General features: G+C 39.3%; 1 long non-coding RNA gene across 1 annotated transcript in view; it reads right to left on the bottom strand.

The window, feature by feature from the left end:
• LOC145657979 (uncharacterized) overlaps positions 1 to 23,491 on the bottom strand; it is a 62,020-nt gene that overhangs the window by 31,431 nt on the left and 7,098 nt on the right. Inside the window, exons 3-4 of the long non-coding RNA XR_014123907.1 lie at positions 22,022 to 22,082; positions 21,693 to 21,871 (exon numbers count right to left, since the gene is read on the bottom strand). This is a non-coding gene — a long non-coding RNA (uncharacterized LOC145657979). The remainder of the gene's footprint in view (positions 1 to 21,692; positions 21,872 to 22,021; positions 22,083 to 23,491) is intronic.

The raw sequence follows: 23,491 nt of genomic DNA on the forward strand, positions 1-23,491 counted from the left end.
CTTGTGGCTTTGATTGGAGAAGTTGATGAGTGTTGCATTGTTCTAGCGATATTGACTGAGGTTGTTTCATCTACAGATACTGTTTCTTCTCTTCTAGCAGAGATTGGCCTCAGACCTGTACTTTGGATTAATTCTGTCGTTGTTGCCATCACTTCAACTGTATTTGTGGTTGGTGGTGTTGGTGCTGCTGGGGTTTCTGCTATATTTGATGCAGAACTTGCCAAAACATTTTGTGAAGCATTAGTTGGAAGTAATGCTGTTTCTTGCTGAGTTGGGATGTTTGTATGAAAGCTTTCAGTGGATAGGACTGGTGCTGTTGGGATGCTGGAATTTTGTACTATTGTCTTCAGTGTGGATGTTTCGGATTCAGTTGTTATTGGTACAGAGCTTGAAAAAAAATTAGTTGTGGCTGGAACTGAAGATGTTACTATAGAATTTTCTTGGATATTCATCAAGGTGGTTTCATGCAGCGATGTTGTTCCCTTAGGTGTTGAAGTTGTAATATTAGTGGTGTTAAGCATTGTTTCTGCATTGGTTGTTTCATGAACTTCATTTGGAAATGTGGGTGTGAGCGGTGATGTTGATTCTGTTGCACTTGGTACATAGGTTGATTGAAGGTTTCTTGCTGCTGTCAGTGGAGAAGTTACGGAATGGTACATAGTTCTATGGATATTAAATGAGGTGGTTTCATACGGTGATGTTGTTCGCTTAGGTGTTGAAGGTGTAACTTTAGCAGTGGTATGTATCATTTCTGCTGTGGTTATTTCCTTCACTTCATTTGAAGCTGTTACCAGTGTGAGTGTTGTTGGCGATTCCACTTTACTTGCTACAGACCTTGAGAGGAAGTTACTTGTGGCTTTAACTGGAGAAGTTGAGGAGTGGTGCGTTGTTGTATTGATATTAAATGAGGTGCTTTCATGCAGTGATGCTGTTCCTTTGGGTGTTGTAGGTGTAACTTTAGAGGAGGTATGTATCATTTCTGCTGCCGTTATTTCCTTCACTTCATTTGAAGCTGTTACCAGTGTGAGTTTTGTTAGCGGTTCCACTTTACTTGATACAGAATTTGAGAGGAAGTTACTTGTGGCTTTGATTGGAGAAGTTGAGGAGTGTTGCATTGTTGTAGGGATAGTGACTGAGGTTGTTTCATCTACAGATACTGTTTCTTCTCTTCTAGCAGAGATTGGCCTCAGACCTGTACTTTGGATTAATTCTGTAGTTGTTGCCATCACTTCAACTGTATTTGTGGTTGGTGGTGTTGGTGCTGCTGGGGTTTCTGCTATATTTGATGCAGAACTTGCCAAAACATTTTCTGAAGCATTAGTTGGAAGTAATGCTGTTTCTTGCTGAGTTGGGATGTTTGTATGAAAGCTTTCAGTGGATAGGACTGGTGCTGTTGGGATGCTGGAATTTTGTACTATTGTCTTCAGTGTGGATGTTTCGGATTCAGTTGTTATTGGTACAGAGCTTGAAAAAAAATTAGTTGTGGCTGGAACTGAAGATGTTACTTTAGAATTTTCTTGGATATTCATCAAGGTGGTTTCATGCAGCGATGTTGTTCCCTTAGGTGTTGAAGTTGTAATATTAGTGGTGTTAAGCATTGTTTCTGCATTGGTTGTTTCATGAACTTCATTTGGAAATGTGGGTGTGAGCAGTGATGTTGATTCTGTTGCACTAGGTACATAGGTTGATTGAAGGTTTCTTGCTGCTGTAAGTGGAGAAGTTCCGGAATGGTACATAGTTCTATGGATATTAAATGAGGTGGTTTCATACGGTGATGTTGTTCGCTTAGGTGTTGAAGGTGTAACTTTAGCAGTGGTATGTATCATTTCTGCTGTGGTTATTTCCTTCACTTCATTTGAAGCTGTTACCAGTGTGAGTGTTGTTGGCGATTCCACTTTACTTGCTACAGACCTTGAGAGGAAGTTACTTGTGGCTTTAACTGGAGAAGTTGAGGAGTGGTGCGTTGTTGTATTGATATTAAATGAGGTGCTTTCATGCAGTGATACTGTTCCTTTGGGTGTTGTAGGTGTAACTTTAGAGGAGGTATGTATCATTTCTGCTGCCGTTATTTCCTTCACTTCATTTGAAGCTGTTACCAGTGTGAGTGTTGTTGGCGGTTCCACTTTACTTGCTACAGAATTTGAGAGGAAGTTACTTGTGGCTTTGATTGGAGAAGTTGAGGAGTGTTGCATTGTTGTAGGGATATTGACTGAGGTTGTTTCATCTACAGATACTGTTTCTTCTCTTCTAGCAGAGATTGGCCTCAGACCTGTACTTTGGATTAATTCTGTAGTTGTTGCCATCACTTCAACTGTATTTGTGGTTGGTGGTGTTGGTGCTGCTGGGGTTTCTGCTATATTTGATGCAGAACTTGCCAAAACATTTTGTGAAGCATTAGTTGGAAGTAATGCTGTTTCTTGCTGAGTTGGGATGTTTGTATGAAAGCTTTCAGTGGATAGGACTGGTGCTGTTGGGATGCTGGAATTTTGTACTATTGTCTTCAGGTTGGATGTTTCGGATTCAGTTGTTATTGGTACAGACCTTGAAAAAAAATTAGTTGTGGCTGGAACTGAAGATGTTACTTTAGAATTTTCTTGGATATTCATCAAGGTGGTTTCATGCAGCGATGTTGTTCCCTTAGGTGTTGAAGTTGTAATATTAGTGGTGTTAAGCATTGTTTCTGCATTGGTTGTTTCATGAACTTCATTTGGAAATGTGGGTGTGAGCGGTGATGTTGATTCTGTTGCACTTGGTACATAGGTTGATTGAAGGTTTCTTGCTGCTGTCAGTGGAGATGTTCCGGAATGGTACATAGTTCTATGGATATTAAATGAGGTGGTTTCATACTGTGATGTTGTTCGCTTAGTTGTTGAACGTGTCACTTTAGCAGTGGTATGTATCATTTCTGCTGTGGTTATTTCCTTCACTTCATTTGAAGCTGTTACCAGTGTGAGTGTTGTTGGCGATTCCACTTTACTTGCTACAGACCTTGAGAGGAAGTTACTTGTGGCTTTAACTGGAGAAGTTGAGGAGTGGTGTGTTGTTGTATTGATATTAAATGAGGTGCTTTCATGCAGTGATGCTGTTCCTTTGGGTGTTGTAGGTGTAACTTTAGAGGAGGTATGTATCATTTCTGCTGCCGTTATTTCCTTCACTTCATTTGAAGCTGTTACCAATGTGAGTGTTGTTGGCGATTCCACTTTACTTGCTACAGAATTTGAGAGGAAGTTACTTGTGGCTTTGATTGGAGAAGTTGAGGAGTGTTGCATTGTTGTAGGGATATTGACTGAGGTTGTTTCATCTACAGATACTGTTTCTTCTCTTCTAGCAGAGATTGGCCTCAGACCTGTACTTTGGATTAATTCTGTAGTTGTTGCCATCACTTCAACTGTATTTGTGGTTGGTGGTGTTGGTGCTGCTGGGGTTTCTGCTATATTTGATGCAGAACTTGCCAAAACATTTTGTGAAGCATTAGTTGGAAGTAATGCTGTTTCTTGCTGAGTTGGGATGTTTGTATGAAAGCTTTCAGTGGATAGGACTGGTGCTGTTGGGATGCTGGAATTTTGTACTATTGTCTTCAGTGTCGATGTTTCGGATTCAGTTGTTATTGGTACAGAGCTTGAAAAAAAATTAGTTGTGGCTGGAACTGAAGATGTTACTATAGAATTTTCTTGGATATTCATCAAGGTGGTTTCATGCAGCGATGTTGTTCCCTTAGGTGTTGAAGTTGTAATATTAGTGGTGTTAAGCATTGTTTCTGCATTGGTTGTTTCATGAACTTCATTTGGAAATGTGGGTGTGAGCGGTGATGTTGATTCTGTTGCACTTGGTACATAGGTTGATTGAAGGTTTCTTGCTGCTGTCAGTGGAGAAGTTACGGAATGGTACATAGTTCTATGGATATTAAATGAGGTGGTTTCATACGGTGATGTTGTTCGCTTAGGTGTTGAAGGTGTAACTTTAGCAGTGGTATGTATCATTTCTGCTGTGGTTATTTCCTTCACTTCATTTGAAGCTGTTACCAGTGTGAGTGTTGTTGGCGATTCCACTTTACTTGCTACAGACCTTGAGAGGAAGTTACTTGTGGCTTTAACTGGAGAAGTTGAGGAGTGGGGCATTGTTGTATTGATATTAAATGAGGTGCTTTCATGCAGTGATGCTGTTCCTTTGGGTGTTGTAGGTGTAACTTTAGAGGAGGTATGTATCATTTCTGCTGCCGTTATTTCCTTCACTTCATTTGAAGCTGTTACCAATGTGAGTGTTGTTGGCGATTCCACTTTACTTGCTACAGAATTTGAGAGGAAGTTACTTGTGGCTTTGATTGGAGAAGTTGAGGAGTGTTGCATTGTTGTAGGGATATTGACTGAGGTTGTTTCATCTACAGATACTGTTTCTTCTCTTCTAGCAGAGATTGGCCTCAGACCTGTACTTTGGATTAATTCTGTAGTTGTTGCCATCACTTCAACTGTATTTGTGGTTGGTGGTGTTGGTGCTGCTGGGGTTTCTGCTATATTTGATGCAGAACTTGCCAAAACATTTTGTGAAGCATTAGTTGGAAGTAATGCTGTTTCTTGCTGAGTTGGGATGTTTGTATGAAAGCTTTCAGTGGATAGGACTGGTGCTGTTGGGATGCTGGAATTTTGTACTATTGTCTTCAGTGTCGATGTTTCGGATTCGGTTGTTATTGGTACAGAGCTTGAAAAAAAATTAGTTGTGGCTGGAACTGAAGATGTTACTATAGAATTTTCTTGGATATTCATCAAGGTGGTTTCATGCAGCGATGTTGTTCCCTTAGGTGTTGAAGTTGTAATATTAGTGGTGTTAAGCATTGTTTCTGCATTGGTTGTTTCATGAACTTCATTTGGAAATGTGGGTGTGAGCGGTGATGTTGATTCTGTTGCACTTGGTACATAGGTTGATTGAAGGTTTCTTGCTGCTGTCAGTGGAGAAGTTACGGAATGGTACATAGTTCTATGGATATTAAATGAGGTGGTTTCATACGGTGATGTTGTTCGCTTAGGTGTTGAAGGTGTAACTTTAGCAGTGGTATGTATCATTTCTGCTGTGGTTATTTCCTTCACTTCATTTGAAGCTGTTACCAGTGTGAGTGTTGTTGGCGATTCCAATTTACTTGCTACAGACCTTGAGAGGAAGTTACTTGTGGCTTTAACTGGAGAAGTTGAGGAGTGGTGCGTTGTTGTATTGATATTAAATGAGGTGCTTTCATGCAGTGATGCTGTTCCTTTGGGTGTTGTAGGTGTAACTTTAGAGGAGGTATGTATCATTTCTGCTGCCGTTATTTCCTTCACTTCATTTGAAGCTGTTACCAGTGTGAGTGTTGTTCGCGGTTCCACTTTACTTGCTACAGAATTTGAGAGGAAGTTACTTGTGGCTTTGATTGGAGAAGTTGATGAGTGTTGCATTGTTCTAGGGATATTGACTGAGGTTGTTTCATCTACAGATACTGTTTCTTCTCTTCTAGCAGAGATTGGCCTCAGACCTGTACTTTGGATTAATTCTGTAGTTGTTGCCATCACTTCAACTGTATTTGTGGTTGGTGGTGTTGGTGCTGCTGGGGTTTCTGCTATATTTGATGCAGAACTTGCCAAAACATTTTGTGAAGCATTAGTTGGAAGTAATGCTGTTTCTTGCTGAGTTGGGATGTTTGTATGAAAGCTTTCAGTGGATAGGACTGGTGCTGTTGGGATGCTGGAATTTTGTACTATTGTCTTCAGTGTGGATGTTTCGGATTCAGTTGTTATTGGTACAGAGCTTGAAAAAAAATTAGTTGTGGCTGGAACTGAAGATGTTACTTTAGAATTTTCTTGGATATTCATCAAGGTGGTTTCATGCAGCGATGTTGTTCCCTTAGGTGTTGAAGTTGTAATATTAGTGGTGTTAAGCATTGTTTCTGCATTGGTTGTTTCATGAACTTCATTTGGAAATGTGGGTGTGAGCGGTGATGTTGATTCTGTTGCACTTGGTACATAGGTTGATTGAAGGTTTCTTGCTGCTGTCAGTGGAGATGTTCCGGAATGGTACATAGTTCTATGGATATTAAATGAGGTGGTTTCATACTGTGATGTTGTTCGCTTAGTTGTTGAACGTGTCACTTTAGCAGTGGTATGTATCATTTCTGCTGTGGTTATTTCCTTCACTTCATTTGAAGCTGTTACCAGTGTGAGTGTTGTTGGCGATTCCACTTTACTTGCTACAGACCTTGAGAGGAAGTTACTTGTGGCTTTAACTGGAGAAGTTGAGGAGTGGTGTGTTGTTGTATTGATATTAAATGAGGTGCTTTCATGCAGTGATGCTGTTCCTTTGGGTGTTGTAGGTGTAACTTTAGAGGAGGTATGTATCATTTCTGCTGCCGTTATTTCCTTCACTTCATTTGAAGCTGTTACCAATGTGAGTGTTGTTGGCGATTCCACTTTACTTGCTACAGAATTTGAGAGGAAGTTACTTGTGGCTTTGATTGGAGAAGTTGAGGAGTGTTGCATTGTTGTAGGGATATTGACTGAGGTTGTTTCATCTACAGATACTGTTTCTTCTCTTCTAGCAGAGATTGGCCTCAGACCTGTACTTTGGATTAATTCTGTAGTTGTTGCCATCACTTCAACTGTATTTGTGGTTGGTGGTGTTGGTGCTGCTGGGGTTTCTGCTATATTTGATGCAGAACTTGCCAAAACATTTTGTGAAGCATTAGTTGGAAGTAATGCTGTTTCTTGCTGAGTTGGGATGTTTGTATGAAAGCTTTCAGTGGATAGGACTGGTGCTGTTGGGATGCTGGAATTTTGTACTATTGTCTTCAGTGTGGATGTTTCGGATTCAGTTGTTATTGGTACAGAGCTTGAAAAAAAATTAGTTGTGGCTGGAACTGAAGATGTTACTATAGAATTTTCTTGGATATTCATCAAGGTGGTTTCATGCAGCGATGTTGTTCCCTTAGGTGTTGAAGTTGTAATATTAGTGGTGTTAAGCATTGTTTCTGCATTGGTTGTTTCATGAACTTCATTTGGAAATGTGGGTGTGAGCGGTGATGTTGATTCTGTTGCACTTGGTACATAGGTTGATTGAAGGTTTCTTGCTGCTGTCAGTGGAGAAGTTACGGAATGGTACATAGTTCTATGGATATTAAATGAGGTGGTTTCATACGGTGATGTTGTTCGCTTAGGTGTTGAAGGTGTAACTTTAGCAGTGGTATGTATCATTTCTGCTGTGGTTATTTCCTTCACTTCATTTGAAGCTGTTACCAGTGTGAGTGTTGTTGGCGATTCCACTTTACTTGCTACAGACCTTGAGAGGAAGTTACTTGTGGCTTTAACTGGAGAAGTTGAGGAGTGGGGCATTGTTGTATTGATATTAAATGAGGTGCTTTCATGCAGTGATGCTGTTCCTTTGGGTGTTGTAGGTGTAACTTTAGAGGAGGTATGTATCATTTCTGCTGCCGTTATTTCCTTCACTTCATTTGAAGCTGTTACCAATGTGAGTGTTGTTGGCGATTCCACTTTACTTGCTACAGAATTTGAGAGGAAGTTACTTGTGGCTTTGATTGGAGAAGTTGAGGAGTGTTGCATTGTTGTAGGGATATTGACTGAGGTTGTTTCATCTACAGATACTGTTTCTTCTCTTCTAGCAGAGATTGGCCTCAGACCTGTACTTTGGATTAATTCTGTAGTTGTTGCCATCACTTCAACTGTATTTGTGGTTGGTGGTGTTGGTGCTGCTGGGGTTTCTGCTATATTTGATGCAGAACTTGCCAAAACATTTTGTGAAGCATTAGTTGGAAGTAATGCTGTTTCTTGCTGAGTTGGGATGTTTGTATGAAAGCTTTCAGTGGATAGGACTGGTGCTGTTGGGATGCTGGAATTTTGTACTATTGTCTTCAGTGTCGATGTTTCGGATTCGGTTGTTATTGGTACAGAGCTTGAAAAAAAATTAGTTGTGGCTGGAACTGAAGATGTTACTATAGAATTTTCTTGGATATTCATCAAGGTGGTTTCATGCAGCGATGTTGTTCCCTTAGGTGTTGAAGTTGTAATATTAGTGGTGTTAAGCATTGTTTCTGCATTGGTTGTTTCATGAACTTCATTTGGAAATGTGGGTGTGAGCGGTGATGTTGATTCTGTTGCACTTGGTACATAGGTTGATTGAAGGTTTCTTGCTGCTGTCAGTGGAGAAGTTACGGAATGGTACATAGTTCTATGGATATTAAATGAGGTGGTTTCATACGGTGATGTTGTTCGCTTAGGTGTTGAAGGTGTAACTTTAGCAGTGGTATGTATCATTTCTGCTGTGGTTATTTCCTTCACTTCATTTGAAGCTGTTACCAGTGTGAGTGTTGTTGGCGATTCCAATTTACTTGCTACAGACCTTGAGAGGAAGTTACTTGTGGCTTTAACTGGAGAAGTTGAGGAGTGGTGCGTTGTTGTATTGATATTAAATGAGGTGCTTTCATGCAGTGATGCTGTTCCTTTGGGTGTTGTAGGTGTAACTTTAGAGGAGGTATGTATCATTTCTGCTGCCGTTATTTCCTTCACTTCATTTGAAGCTGTTACCAGTGTGAGTGTTGTTCGCGGTTCCACTTTACTTGCTACAGAATTTGAGAGGAAGTTACTTGTGGCTTTGATTGGAGAAGTTGATGAGTGTTGCATTGTTCTAGGGATATTGACTGAGGTTGTTTCATCTACAGATACTGTTTCTTCTCTTCTAGCAGAGATTGGCCTCAGACCTGTACTTTGGATTAATTCTGTAGTTGTTGCCATCACTTCAACTGTATTTGTGGTTGGTGGTGTTGGTGCTGCTGGGGTTTCTGCTATATTTGATGCAGAACTTGCCAAAACATTTTGTGAAGCATTAGTTGGAAGTAATGCTGTTTCTTGCTGAGTTGGGATGTTTGTATGAAAGCTTTCAGTGGATAGGACTGGTGCTGTTGGGATGCTGGAATTTTGTACTATTGTCTTCAGTGTGGATGTTTCGGATTCAGTTGTTATTGGTACAGAGCTTGAAAAAAAATTAGTTGTGGCTGGAACTGAAGATGTTACTTTAGAATTTTCTTGGATATTCATCAAGGTGGTTTCATGCAGCGATGTTGTTCCCTTAGGTGTTGAAGTTGTAATATTAGTGGTGTTAAGCATTCTTTCTGCATTGGTTGTTTCATGAACTTCATTTGGAAATGTGGGTGTGAGCGGTGATGTTGATTCTGTTGCACTTGGTACATAGGTTGATTGAAGGTTTCTTGCTGCTGTCAGTGGAGAAGTTCTGGAATGGTACATAGTTCTATGGATATTAAATGAGGTGGTTTCATACTGTGATGTTGTTCGCTTAGTTGTTGAACGTGTAACTTTAGAAGTGGTATGTATCATTTCTGCTGTGGTTATTTCCTTCACTTCATTTGAAGCTGTTACCAGTGTGAGTGTTGTTGGCGATTCCACTTTACTTGCTACAGACCTTGAGAGGAAGTTACTTGTGGCTTTAACTGGAGAAGTTGAGGAGTGGTGCGTTGTTGTATTGATATTAAATGAGGTGCTTTCATGCAGTGATGCTGTTCCTTTGGTTGTTGTAGGTGTAACTTTAGAGGAGGTATGTATCATTTCTGCTGCTTTTATTTCCTTCACTTCATTTGAAGCTGTTACCAATGTGAGTGTTGTTGGCGATTCCACTTTACTTGCTACAGAATTTGAGAGGAAGTTACTTGTGGCTTTGATTGGAGAAGTTGAGGAGTGTTGCATTGTTGTAGGGATATTGACTGAGGTTGTTTCATCTACAGATACTGTTTCTTCTCTTCTAGCAGAGATTGGCCTCAGACCTGTACTTTGGATTAATTCTGTAGTTGTTGCCATCACTTCAACTGTATTTGTGGTTGGTGGTGTTGGTGCTGCTGGGGTTTCTGCTATATTTGATGCAGAACTTGCCAAAACATTTTGTGAAGCATTAGTTGGAAGTAATGCTGTTTCTTGCTGAGTTGGGATGTTTGTATGAAAGCTTTCAGTGGATAGGACTGGTGCTGTTGGGATGCTGGAATTTTGTACTATTGTCTTCAGTGTGGATGTTTCGGATTCAGTTGTTATTGGTACAGAGCTTGAAAAAAAATTAGTTGTGGCTGGAACTGAAGATGTTACTTTAGAATTTTCTTGGATATTCATCAAGGTGGTTTCATGCAGCGATGTTGTTCCCTTAGGTGTTGAAGTTGTAATATTAGTGGTGTTAAGCATTGTTTCTGCATTGGTTGTTTCATGAACTTCATTTGGAAATGTGGGTGTGAGCGGTGATGTTGATTCTGTTGCACTTGGTACATAGGTTGATTGAAGGTTTCTTGCTGCTGTCAGTGGAGAAGTTCCGGAATGGTACATAGTTCTATGGATATTAAATGCGGTGGTTTCATACTGTGATGTTGTTCTCTTAGTTGTTGAACGTGTAACTTTAGAAGTGGTATGTATCATTTCTGCTGTGGTTATTTCCTTCACTTCATTTGAAGCTGTTACCAGTGTGAGTGTTGTTGGCGATTCCACTTTACTTGCTACAGACCTTGAGAGGAAGTTACTTGTGGCTTTAACTGGAGAAGTTGAGGAGTGGTGCGTTGTTGTATTGATATTAAATGAGGTGCTTTCATGCAGTGATGCTGTTCCTTTGGGTGTTGTAGGAGTAACTTTAGAGGAGGTATGTATCATTTCTGCTGCTGTTATTTCCTTCACTTCATTTGAAGCTGTTACCAATGTGAGTGTTGTTGGCGATTCCACTTTACTTGCTACAGAATTTGAGAGGAAGTTACTTGTGGCTTTGATTGGAGAAGTTGAGGAGTGTTGCATTGTTGTAGGGATATTGACTGAGGTTGTTTCATCTACAGATACTGTTTCTTCTCTTCTAGCAGAGATTGGCCTCAGACCTGTACTTTGGATTAATTCTGTAGTTGTTGCCATCACTTCAACTGTATTTGTGGTTGGTAGTGTTGGTGCTGCTGGGGTTTCTGCTATATTTGATGCAGAACTTGCCAAAACATTTTGTGAAGCATTAGTTGGAAGTAATGCTGTTTCTTGCTGAGTTGGGATGTTTGTATGAAAGCTTTCAGTGGATAGGACTGGTGCTGTTGGGATGCTGGAATTTTGTACTATTGTCTTCAGTGTGGATGTTTCGGATTCAGTTGTTATTGGTACAGAGCTTGAAAAAAAATTAGTTGTGGCTGGAACTGAAGATGTTACTTTAGAATTTTCTTGGATATTCATCAAGGTGGTTTCATGCAGCGATGTTGTTCCCTTAGGTGTTGAAGTTGTAATATTAGTGGTGTTAAGCACTGTTTCTGCATTGGATGTTTCATGAACTTCATTTGGAAATGTGGGTGTGAGCGGTGATGTTGATTCTGTTGCACTTGGTACATAGGTTGATTGAAGGTTTCTTGCTGCTGTCAGTGGAGAAGTTACGGAATGGTACATAGTTCTATGGATATTAAATGAGGTGGTTTCATACTGTGATGTTGTTCGCTTAGTTGTTGAACGTGTCACTTTAGCAGTGGTATGTATCATTTCTGCTGTGGTTATTTCCTTCACTTCATTTGAAGCTGTTACCAGTGTGAGTGTTGTTGGCGATTCCACTTTACTTGCTACAGACCTTGAGAGGAAGTTACTTGTGGCTTTAACTGGAGAAGTTGAGGAGTGGTGCGTTGTTGTATTGATATTAAATGAGGTGCTTTCATGCAGTGATGCTGTTCCTTTGGTTGTTGTAGGTGTAACTTTAGAGGAGGTATGTATCATTTCTGCTGCTTTTATTTCCTTCACTTCATTTGAAGCTGTTACCAATGTGAGTGTTGTTGGCGATTCCACTTTACTTGCTACAGAATTTGAGAGGAAGTTACTTGTGGCTTTGATTGGAGAAGTTGAGGAGTGTTGCATTGTTGTAGGGATATTGACTGAGGTTGTTTCATCTACAGATACTGTTTCTTCTCTTCTAGCAGAGATTGGCCTCAGACCTGTACTTTGGATTAATTCTGTAGTTGTTGCCATCACTTCAACTGTATTTGTGGTTGGTGGTGTTGGTGCTGCTGGGGTTTCTGCTATATTTGATGCAGAACTTGCCAAAACATTTTGTGAAGCATTAGTTGGAAGTAATGCTGTTTCTTGCTGAGTTGGGATGTTTGTATGAAAGCTTTCAGTGGATAGGACTGGTGCTGTTGGGATGCTGGAATTTTGTACTATTGTCTTCAGTGTGGATGTTTCGGATTCAGTTGTTATTGGTACAGAGCTTGAAAAAAAATTAGTTGTGGCTGGAACTGAAGATGTTACTTTAGAATTTTCTTGGATATTCATCAAGGTGGTTTCATGCAGCGATGTTGTTCCCTTAGGTGTTGAAGTTGTAATATTAGTGGTGTTAAGCATTGTTTCTGCATTGGTTGTTTCATGAACTTCATTTGGAAATGTGGGTGTGAGCGGTGATGTTGATTCTGTTGCACTTGGTACATAGGTTGATTGAAGGTTTCTTGCTGCTGTCAGTGGAGAAGTTCCGGAATGGTACATAGTTCTATGGATATTAAATGCGGTGGTTTCATACTGTGATGTTGTTCTCTTAGTTGTTGAACGTGTAACTTTAGAAGTGGTATGTATCATTTCTGCTGTGGTTATTTCCTTCACTTCATTTGAAGCTGTTACCAGTGTGAGTGTTGTTGGCGATTCCACTTTACTTGCTACAGACCTTGAGAGGAAGTTACTTGTGGCTTTAACTGGAGAAGTTGAGGAGTGGTGCGTTGTTGTATTGATATTAAATGAGGTGCTTTCATGCAGTGATGCTGTTCCTTTGGGTGTTGTAGGAGTAACTTTAGAGGAGGTATGTATCATTTCTGCTGCTGTTATTTCCTTCACTTCATTTGAAGCTGTTACCAATGTGAGTGTTGTTGGCGATTCCACTTTACTTGCTACAGAATTTGAGAGGAAGTTACTTGTGGCTTTGATTGGAGAAGTTGAGGAGTGTTGCATTGTTGTAGGGATATTGACTGAGGTTGTTTCATCTACAGATACTGTTTCTTCTCTTCTAGCAGAGATTGGCCTCAGACCTGTACTTTGGATTAATTCTGTAGTTGTTGCCATCACTTCAACTGTATTTGTGGTTGGTAGTGTTGGTGCTGCTGGGGTTTCTGCTATATTTGATGCAGAACTTGCCAAAACATTTTGTGAAGCATTAGTTGGAAGTAATGCTGTTTCTTGCTGAGTTGGGATGTTTGTATGAAAGCTTTCAGTGGATAGGACTGGTGCTGTTGGGATGCTGGAATTTTGTACTATTGTCTTCAGTGTGGATGTTTCGGATTCAGTTGTTATTGGTACAGAGCTTGAAAAAAAATTAGTTGTGGCTGGAACTGAAGATGTTACTTTAGAATTTTCTTGGATATTCATCAAGGTGGTTTCATGCAGCGATGTTGTTCCCTTAGGTGTTGAAGTTGTAATATTAGTGGTGTTAAGCACTGTTTCTGCATTGGATGTTTCATGAACTTCATTTGGAAATGTGGGTGTGAGCGGTGATGTTGATTCTGTTGCACTTGGTACATAGGTTGATTGAAGGTTTCTTGCTGCTGTCAGTGGAGAAGTTACGGAATGGTACATAGTTCTATGGATATTAAATGAGGTGGTTTCATACTGTGATGTTGTTCGCTTAGTTGTTGAACGTGTCACTTTAGCAGTGGTATGTATCATTTCTGCTGTGGTTATTTCCTTCACTTCATTTGAAGCTGTTACCAGTGTGAGTGTTGTTGGCGATTCCACTTTACTTGCTACAGACCTTGAGAGGAAGTTACTTGTGGCTTTAACTGGAGAAGTTGAGGAGTGGTGTGTTGTTGTATTGATATTAAATGAGGTGCTTTCATGCAGTGATGCTGTTCCTTTGGGTGTTGTAGGTGTAACTTTAGAGGAGGTATGTATCATTTCTGCTGCCGTTATTTCCTTCACTTCATTTGAAGCTGTTACCAATGTGAGTGTTGTTGGCGATTCCACTTTACTTGCTACAGAATTTGAGAGGAAGTTACTTGTGGCTTTGATTGGAGAAGTTGAGGAGTGTTGCATTGTTGTAGGGATATTGACTGAGGTTGTTTCATCTACAGATACTGTTTCTTCTCTTCTAGCAGAGATTGGCCTCAGACCTGTACTTTGGATTAATTCTGTAGTTGTTGCCATCACTTCAACTGTATTTGTGGTTGGTGGTGTTGGTGCTGCTGGGGTTTCTGCTATATTTGATGCAGAACTTGCCAAAACATTTTGTGAAGCATTAGTTGGAAGTAATGCTGTTTCTTGCTGAGTTGGGATGTTTGTATGAAAGCTTTCAGTGGATAGGACTGGTGCTGTTGGGATGCTGGAATTTTGTACTATTGTCTTCAGTGTCGATGTTTCGGATTCAGTTGTTATTGGTACAGAGCTTGAAAAAAAATTAGTTGTGGCTGGAACTGAAGATGTTACTATAGAATTTTCTTGGATATTCATCAAGGTGGTTTCATGCAGCGATGTTGTTCCCTTAGGTGTTGAAGTTGTAATATTAGTGGTGTTAAGCATTGTTTCTGCATTGGTTGTTTCATGAACTTCATTTGGAAATGTGGGTGTGAGCGGTGATGTTGATTCTGTTGCACTTGGTACATAGGTTGATTGAAGGTTTCTTGCTGCTGTCAGTGGAGAAGTTACGGAATGGTACATAGTTCTATGGATATTAAATGAGGTGGTTTCATACGGTGATGTTGTTCGCTTAGGTGTTGAAGGTGTAACTTTAGCAGTGGTATGTATCATTTCTGCTGTGGTTATTTCCTTCACTTCATTTGAAGCTGTTACCAGTGTGAGTGTTGTTGGCGATTCCACTTTACTTGCTACAGACCTTGAGAGGAAGTTACTTGTGGCTTTAACTGGAGAAGTTGAGGAGTGGGGCATTGTTGTATTGATATTAAATGAGGTGCTTTCATGCAGTGATGCTGTTCCTTTGGGTGTTGTAGGTGTAACTTTAGAGGAGGTATGTATCATTTCTGCTGCCGTTATTTCCTTCACTTCATTTGAAGCTGTTACCAATGTGAGTGTTGTTGGCGATTCCACTTTACTTGCTACAGAATTTGAGAGGAAGTTACTTGTGGCTTTGATTGGAGAAGTTGAGGAGTGTTGCATTGTTGTAGGGATATTGACTGAGGTTGTTTCATCTACAGATACTGTTTCTTCTCTTCTAGCAGAGATTGGCCTCAGACCTGTACTTTGGATTAATTCTGTAGTTGTTGCCATCACTTCAACTGTATTTGTGGTTGGTGGTGTTGGTGCTGCTGGGGTTTCTGCTATATTTGATGCAGAACTTGCCAAAACATTTTGTGAAGCATTAGTTGGAAGTAATGCTGTTTCTTGCTGAGTTGGGATGTTTGTATGAAAGCTTTCAGTGGATAGGACTGGTGCTGTTGGGATGCTGGAATTTTGTACTATTGTCTTCAGTGTCGATGTTTCGGATTCGGTTGTTATTGGTACAAAGCTTGAAAAAAAATTAGTTGTGGCTGGAACTGAAGATGTTACTATAGAATTTTCTTGGATATTCATCAAGGTGGTTTCATGCAGCGATGTTGTTCCCTTAGGTGTTGAAGTTGTAATATTAGTGGTGTTAAGCATTGTTTCTGCATTGGTTGTTTCATGAACTTCATTTGGAAATGTGGGTGTGAGCGGTGATGTTGATTCTGTTGCACTTGGTACATAGGTTGATTGAAGGTTTCTTGCTGCTGTCAGTGGAGAAGTTACGGAATGGTACATAGTTCTATGGATATTAAATGAGGTGGTTTCATACGGTGATGTTGTTCGCTTAGGTGTTGAAGGTGTAACTTTAGCAGTGGTATGTATCATTTCTGCTGTGGTTATTTCCTTCACTTCATTTGAAGCTGTTACCAGTGTGAGTGTTGTTGGCGATTCCAATTTACTTGCTACAGACCTTGAGAGGAAGTTACTTGTGGCTTTAACTGGAGAAGTTGAGGAGTGGTGCGTTGTTGTATTGATATTAAATGAGGTGCTTTCATGCAGTGATGCTGTTCCTTTGGGTGTTGTAGGTGTAACTTTAGAGGAGGTATGTATCATTTCTGCTGCCGTTATTTCCTTCACTTCATTTGAAGCTGTTACCAGTGTGAGTGTTGTTCGCGGTTCCACTTTACTTGCTACAGAATTTGAGAGGAAGTTACTTGTGGCTTTGATTGGAGAAGTTGATGAGTGTTGCATTGTTCTAGGGATATTGACTGAGGTTGTTTCATCTACAGATACTGTTTCTTCTCTTCTAGCAGAGATTGGCCTCAGACCTGTACTTTGGATTAATTCTGTAGTTGTTGCCATCACTTCAACTGTATTTGTGGTTGGTGGTGTTGGTGCTGCTGGGGTTTCTGCTATATTTGATGCAGAACTTGCCAAAACATTTTGTGAAGCATTAGTTGGAAGTAATGCTGTTTCTTGCTGAGTTGGGATGTTTGTATGAAAGCTTTCAGTGGATAGGACTGGTGCTGTTGGGATGCTGGAATTTTGTACTATTGTCTTCAGTGTGGATGTTTCGGATTCAGTTGTTATTGGTACAGAGCTTGAAAAAAAATTAGTTGTGGCTGGAACTGAAGATGTTACTTTAGAATTTTCTTGGATATTCATCAAGGTGGTTTCATGCAGCGATGTTGTTCCCTTAGGTGTTGAAGTTGTAATATTAGTGGTGTTAAGCATTCTTTCTGCATTGGTTGTTTCATGAACTTCATTTGGAAATGTGGGTGTGAGCGGTGATGTTGATTCTGTTGCACTTGGTACATAGGTTGATTGAAGGTTTCTTGCTGCTGTCAGTGGAGAAGTTCTGGAATGGTACATAGTTCTATGGATATTAAATGAGGTGGTTTCATACTGTGATGTTGTTCGCTTAGTTGTTGAACGTGTAACTTTAGAAGTGGTATGTATCATTTCTGCTGTGGTTATTTCCTTCACTTCATTTGAAGCTGTTACCAGTGTGAGTGTTGTTGGCGATTCCACTTTACTTGCTACAGACCTTGAGAGGAAGTTACTTGTGGCTTTAACTGGAGAAGTTGAGGAGTGGTGCGTTGTTGTATTGATATTAAATGAGGTGCTTTCATGCAGTGATGCTGTTCCTTTGGTTGTTGTAGGTGTAACTTTAGAGGAGGTATGTATCATTTCTGCTGCTTTTATTTCCTTCACTTCATTTGAAGCTGTTACCAATGTGAGTGTTGTTGGCGATTCCACTTTACTTGCTACAGAATTTGAGAGGAAGTTACTTGTGGCTTTGATTGGAGAAGTTGAGGAGTGTTGCATTGTTGTAGGGATATTGACTGAGGTTGTTTCATCTACAGATACTGTTTCTTCTCTTCTAGCAGAGATTGGCCTCAGACCTGTACTTTGGATTAATTCTGTAGTTGTTGCCATCACTTCAACTGTATTTGTGGTTGGTGGTGTTGGTGCTGCTGGGGTTTCTGCTATATTTGATGCAGAACTTGCCAAAACATTTTGTGAAGCATTAGTTGGAAGTAATGCTGTTTCTTGCTGAGTTGGGATGTTTGTATGAAAGCTTTCAGTGGATAGGACTGGTGCTGTTGGGATGCTGGAATTTTGTACTATTGTCTTCAGTGTGGATGTTTCGGATTCAGTTGTTATTGGTACAGAGCTTGAAAAAAAATTAGTTGTGGCTGGAACTGAAGATGTTACTTTAGAATTTTCTTGGATATTCATCAAGGTGGTTTCATGCAGCGATGTTGTTCCCTTAGGTGTTGAAGTTGTAATATTAGTGGTGTTAAGCATTGTTTCTGCATTGGTTGTTTCATGAACTTCATTTGGAAATGTGGGTGTGAGCGGTGATGTTGATTCTGTTGCACTTGGTACATAGGTTGATTGAAGGTTTCTTGCTGCTGTCAGTGGAGAAGTTCCGGAATGGTACATAGTTCTATGGATATTAAATGCGGTGGTTTCATACTGTGATGTTGTTCTCTTAGTTGTTGAACGTGTAACTTTAGAAGTGGTATGTATCATTTCTGCTGTGGTTATTTCCTTCACTTCATTTGAAGCTGTTACCAGTGTGAGTGTTGTTGGCGATTCCACTTTACTTGCTACAGACCTTGAGAGGAAGTTACTTGTGGCTTTAACTGGAGAAGTTGAGGAGTGGTGCGTTGTTGTATTGATATTAAATGAGGTGCTTTCATGCAGTGATGCTGTTCCTTTGGGTGTTGTAGGAGTAACTTTAGAGGAGGTATGTATCATTTCTGCTGCTGTTATTTCCTTCACTTCATTTGAAGCTGTTACCAATGTGAGTGTTGTTGGCGATTCCACTTTACTTGCTACAGAATTTGAGAGGAAGTTACTTGTGGCTTTGATTGGAGAAGTTGAGGAGTGTTGCATTGTTGTAGGGATATTGACTGAGGTTGTTTCATCTACAGATACTGTTTCTTCTCTTCTAGCAGAGATTGGCCTCAGACCTGTACTTTGGATTAATTCTGTAGTTGTTGCCATCACTTCAACTGTATTTGTGGTTGGTAGTGTTGGTGCTGCTGGGGTTTCTGCTATATTTGATGCAGAACTTGCCAAAACATTTTGTGAAGCATTAGTTGGAAGTAATGCTGTTTCTTGCTGAGTTGGGATGTTTGTATGAAAGCTTTCAGTGGATAGGACTGGTGCTGTTGGGATGCTGGAATTTTGTACTATTGTCTTCAGTGTGGATGTTTCGGATTCAGTTGTTATTGGTACAGAGCTTGAAAAAAAATTAGTTGTGGCTGGAACTGAAGATGTTACTTTAGAATTTTCTTGGATATTCATCAAGGTGGTTTCATGCAGCGATGTTGTTCCCTTAGGTGTTGAAGTTGTAATATTAGTGGTGTTAAGCACTGTTTCTGCATTGGATGTTTCATGAACTTCATTTGGAAATGTGGGTGTGAGCGGTGATGTTGATTCTGTTGCACTTGGTACATAGGTTGATTGAAGGTTTCTTGCTGCTGTCAGTGGAGAAGTTACGGAATGGTACATAGTTCTATGGATATTAAATGAGGTGGTTTCATACTGTGATGTTGTTCGCTTAGTTGTTGAACGTGTAACTTTAGAAGTGGTATGTATCATTTCTGCTGTGGTTATTTCCTTCACTTCATTTGAAGCTGTTACCAGTGTGAGTGTTGTTGGCGATTCCACTTTACTTGCTACAGACCTTGAGAGGAAGTTACTTGTGGCTTTAACTGGAGAAGTTGAGGAGTGGTGCGTTGTTGTATTGATATTAAATGAGGTGCTTTCATGCAGTGATGCTGTTCCTTTGGGTGTTGTAGGTGTAACTTTAGAGGAGGTATGTATCATTTCTGCTGCTGTTGTTTCCTTCACTTCATTTGAAGCTGTTACCAATGTGAGTGTTGTTGGCGATTCCACTTTACTTGCTACAGAATTTGAGAGGAAGTTACTTGTGGCTTTAATTGGAGAAGTTGAGGAGTGTTGCATTGTTGTAGGGATATTGACTGAAGTTATTTCATCTACAGATACTGTTACTTCTCTTCTAGCAGAGATTGGCCTCAGACCTGTACTTTGGATTAATTCTGTAGTTGTTGCCATCATTTCAACTGTATTTTTGGTTGGTGGTGTTGGCGCTGCTGGGGATTCTGCTATATTTGATGCAGAACTTGCCAAAACATTTTGTGAAGCATTAGTTGGAAGTAATGCTGTTTCTTGCTGAGTTGGGATGTTTGTATGAAAGCTTTCAGTGGATAGGACTGGTGCTGTTGGGATGCTGGAATTTTGTACTATTGTCTTCAGTGTGGATGTTTCGGATTCAGTTATTATTGGTACAGAGCTTGAAAAAAAATTAGTTGTGGCTGGAACTGAAGATGTTACTTTAGAATTTTCTTGGATATTCATCAAGGTGGTTTCATGCAGCGATGTTGTTCCCTTAGGTGTTGAAGTTGTAATATTAGTGGTGTTAAGCATTGTTTCTGCATTGGTTGTTTCATGAACTTCATTTGGAAATGTGGGTGTGAGCGGTGATGTTGATTCTGTTGCACTTGGTACATAGGTTGATTGAAGGTTTCTGGCTGCTGTCAGTGGAGAAGTTACGGAATGGTACATAGTTCTATGGATATTAAATGTGGTGGTTTCATACGGTGATGTTGTTCGCTTAGGTGTTGAAGGTGTAACTTTAGCAGTGGTATGTATCATTTCTGCTGTGGTTATTTCCTTCACTTCATTTGAAGCTGTTACCAGTGTGAGTGTTGTTGGCGATTCCACTTTACTTGCTACAGACCTTGAGAGGAAGTTACTTGTGGCTTTAACTGGAGAAGTTGAGGAGTGGTGCGTTGTTGTATTGATATTAAATGAGGTGCTTTCATGCAGTGATGCTGTTCCTTTGGGTGTTGTAGGTGTAACTTTAGAGGAGGTATGTATCATTTCTGCTGCCGTTATTTCCTTCACTTCATTTGAAGCTGTTACCAGTGTGAGTGTTGTTGGCGGTTCCACTTTACTTGCTACAGAATTTGAGAGGAAGTTACTTGTGGCTTTGATTGGAGAAGTTGAGGAGTGTTGCATTGTTGTAGGGATATTGACTGAGGTTGTTTCATCTACAGATACTGTTTCTTCTCTTCTAGCAGAGATTGGCCTCAGACCTGTACTTTGGATTAATTCTGTAGTTGTTGCCATCACTTCAACTGTATTTGTGGTTGGTGGTGTTGGTGCTGCTGGGGTTTCTGCTATATTTGATGCAGAACTTGCCAAAACATTTTGTGAAGCATTAGTTGGAAGTAATGCTGTTTCTTGCTGAGTTGGGATGTTTGTATGAAAGCTTTCAGTGGATAGGACTGGTGCTGTTGGGATGCTGGAATTTTGTACTATTGTCTTCAGTGTGGATGTTTCGGATTCAGTTGTTATTGGTACAGAGCTTGAAAAAAAATTAGTTGTGGCTGGAACTGAAGATGTTACTTTAGAATTTTCTTGGATATTCATCAAGGTGGTTTCATGCAGCGATGTTGTTCCCTTAGGTGTTGAAGTTGTAATATTAGTGGTGTTAAGCATTCTTTCTGCATTGGTTGTTTCATGAACTTCATTTGGAAATGTGGGTGTGAGCGGTGATGTTGATTCTGTTGCACTTGGTACATAGGTTGATTGAAGGTTTCTTGCTGCTGTCAGTGGAGAAGTTACGGAATGGTACATAGCTCTATGGATATTAAATGAGGTGGTTTCATACGGTGATGTTGTTTGCTTAGGTGTTGAAGGTGTAACTTTAGCAGTGGTATGTATCATTTCTGCTGTGGTTATTTCCTTCACTTCATTTGAAGCTGTTACCAGTGTGAGTGTTGTTGGCGATTCCACTTTACTTGCTCCAGACCTTGAGAGGAAGTTACTTGTGGCTTTGATTGGAGAAGTTGAGGAGTGTTGCATTGTTGTAGGGATCTTGACTGAGGTTGTTTCATCCACAGATACTGTTACTTCTCTTCTAGTTGAGCTTGGCCTCATCAGTGTACTTTGGATTAATTCTGTAGTTGTTTCCATCACTTCAACTGTATTCATGTTTGTTCTTGTTGATGTAGCTCGGGTTTCTGCTCTATTTGGTGCAGAACTTGTCCCTATGTTTCTTGATGCACTAGTTGGAAGTAATGTTGATTTTTGCTGAGTTGGTGTGTTTGTATGAAATATTTCAGTGGATATGACTTGTGCTGTTGGGATGCTTGACTTTTCTTCTATTATCTTCAGTGTGGATGTTTGGGATTCAGTTATACTTACTTCAAAATGTTTTGTTGGGATTTCAATCGAGGTTGTTTCATACAGTGATGTTCTTTCATGTTTTGTTGAAGGTGTCATGTCAATAGTTGAAGGTCTGTTTGACATTTCCGAATGTAGGCTTCTCCATGTAGTTGAATATTTTTTCTCATTTATGTCTGACTGTAAACCTTTCAGGAACACTGTGGAATATTTGATTATTTTCATTTGTTATCTTCACATTATGTTTTACTTTCATAATGTTAAACACGAATTAATATTTATTTTAGAATTGTAATACTTTCTTTGCTTTACTAGACTGAATATGCTTGTTGTCATTTGATTGTTTTTACCTGATAAGTTTATCAGTAGAACCATCCATAGTTTTCTCATTTTGTATTATTCCTTTTGCACCTACAAGTGCAAACATAGTATAACATCACAGTAATAATAGAAATATTATAATGTAGCTGCCAGTGGTGAATTACCTAACACAACATAGGGCATTTAAGCCAACTTTTAACATGCCTTATATTTTTCAGTGATATTTCTGTCCATACACTATTTTTGCACCATTTCTTTTCTTTATTGTGTTTTTTTTATAAAATATAATTTTGAATCATTATTAAGTGAAAGTTTTTTGATTGCATGATCTTAATTTATACCCAGAGTTATCTGCTTAAACCACAAATCTGAATTTCTGTATGTTTAGTCATCTAATTATTGTCTTAATGCAGTGATCAGTTTAACAGTGAATGTTTAGCATATGTACAACTAAGCTATTATATACTAGCTAAAATCACAACTAATGTGACATTTTCTGACTTGGTTTGTTTCTAATCTATAATCTGATTTTTACCAATATTTTAGTTTATTCTATTTTAGCAAAGTCTTTTAAAAGACAAATTAGCTCTATGTTCTCATTAATTTTTTGTCCATGGAGAGGTTTGATCCAAAACTGTTAGTGTTCCAGCTACATCAATATGTACAGTGAATAATCATTCTAAATAAAACACAGATTTAGGACTTGAGATTAATTAAACTTTATTTCAAATTTATCCATGTTGAGTTTGTGTAATATATAAAAAATCTTACAAATATTTAACCTTTATTTTGCTGCCAGATAAGTGCATCATCTGAAATTGGTGATGATTATACACAGCATTATCTGCTTAATTTATCTGTGTATGTGATATACTTTTAATATGAAATAGGATGCACTTTTTAAAATGTAATTTTCTGTCAACATTGCCATTAAAGGCAAATTATTTTTTAGTGCCAGGACAAGAAATATAGTCCATATATTATCAGAAAATTCAAATCAATATTTAATTTCTCATTACCTCTTACACCTTGCTATCAGCACTTCTTCATCCTTCTAATTTTAAAATAATTGAGTTACAGTTGTGTTCTCCCTATACAATGTGTTTCTAAAAGTGTTACTGCCCTACAGCGACCCTTGCATTCACACAAGCATCAACTGAAGGCATTTCCACACCTATGTACTGATGTCATCTTTGAATGTCTTTATTACATTCATACATGACCCTCATGTATATTTTGGTTGACTTGTTATATGCAAAAAATGCCTAAAGTTTATGCAGAAGTACAGGCAGAAACATCAGAATGAGAAGAGTTCACATGTTATAATGTTTACTAAATTCAAACTATAAACAATATTTCTCAAGCCTTTCACAATTGTTTGAGGTGCCCTTCTCTGATACTCAAAGAAGCTATGTACAGAATAAGATTAGTGCTACCCTGTGCAAAACATTCCAGTGTGACGGAAAAGCATGGTAAGATGGAAATTTTTTTAATGTTGA

The sequence above is a fragment of the Electrophorus electricus genome, chromosome 5 (assembly GCF_041902795.1).
Source record: "Electrophorus electricus isolate QZ-2024a chromosome 5, ASM4190279v1, whole genome shotgun sequence".
Classification (NCBI taxonomy): Eukaryota; Metazoa; Chordata; class Actinopteri; order Gymnotiformes; family Gymnotidae; genus Electrophorus; species Electrophorus electricus.